Raw genomic sequence first — 1,418 nt, forward strand, 5'->3', positions numbered from 1 at the left:
GGGCACTGTCGGAGGGACAGTGCTGAGGGAGTGCCGCACTGTCGGAGGGGCAGTGCTGAGGGAGCGCCGCACTGTTGGAGGGACAGTGCTGAGGGAGCGCCGCACTGTTGGAGGGGCAGTGCTGAGGGAGTGCTGCACTGTTGGAGGGGCAGTGCTGAGGGAGTGCCGCACTGTCGGAGGGACAGTGCTGAGGGAGCGCCGCACTGTTGGAGAGGCAGTGCTGAGGGAGTGCTGCACTGTTGGAGGGTCAGTGCTGAGGGAGTGCCGCAGTGTTGGAGGGTGACTAACAGGCTAAGAATGAAATGTGAATGATACACCCTGAGCTCTGATCTCTTCACAGAGGTGGCTAAGATCTTGCCTGATACATACAAGAGGAACTTCAAAGACCCATGGAAGAGGCCTCACATGATGGCAAAGGAGCAGAAGCCAAGGTAACCAAGAGAGATTCAGGCTGTTAATGTTTCATCGTTCAACACGTTTTTTTAATGTCGAAGAGACTCAGCATCAGCAGGAGCTGGTTATTTGACCTGCTGAGGAAACAGAACGTGGAAAATGTTTTATCAATGGTTTCAACTTGTTTTTAATATTGATGATCAAATGTTGGCGATGACATCTTTGGAGTCTTGCTTTGTTACGGGTTGACTTGTCCACTGCCTGCTGAATGCTGTCAGATTCTGGGGCCTCGATGTCTATTTGGACTCTGTTGTGCTGGGGTTAGTCCCCACACACATCAGAGGGAGCACAGTGACCCCACAGCCAACCTCAGCTGGTCAGACAGCACACACTCCTTACACCATCTCCTCACTCCAGCAACCAGCCTGAGGCTGACCATCTTCTTCAGTGTGGGAGGGGGGGTCATACCTGACCATCTTACTGAGGGACCACACAGCTCAGTGTGGGAGGGGGTCATACCTGACCATCTTACTGAGGGACCACACAGCTCAGTGTGGGAGGGGGGTCATACCTGACCATCTTACTGAAGGACCACACAGCTCAGTGTGGGAGGGGTCCATACCTGACCATCTTACTGAGGGACCACACAGCTCAGAGTGGGAGGGGGTTATACCTGACTATCTTACTGAGGAACCACACAGCTCAGTGTGGGAGGGGGGTCATACCTGACCATCTTACTGAGGGACCACACAGCTCAGTGTGGGAGGGGGGTCATACCTGACCATCTTACTGAGGGACCACACAGCTCAGTGTGGGAGGGGGGTCATACCTGACCATCTTACTGAGGGACCACACAGCTCAGTGTGGGAGGGGGTCAGATCTGACTATCTTACTGAGGGACCACACAGCTCAGCGTGGGAGGGGGTTATACCTGACCATCTTACTGAGGGAGCACACAGCTCAGTGTGGGATGGGGTTATACCTGACCATCTTACTGAGGGACCACACAGCTCAGTGTGGGAGGG

The sequence above is a fragment of the Rhincodon typus genome, unplaced genomic scaffold, assembly GCF_021869965.1.
Source record: "Rhincodon typus isolate 14 unplaced genomic scaffold, sRhiTyp1.1 hic_rhity00000923, whole genome shotgun sequence".
Lineage (NCBI taxonomy): Eukaryota > Metazoa > Chordata > Chondrichthyes > Orectolobiformes > Rhincodontidae > Rhincodon > Rhincodon typus.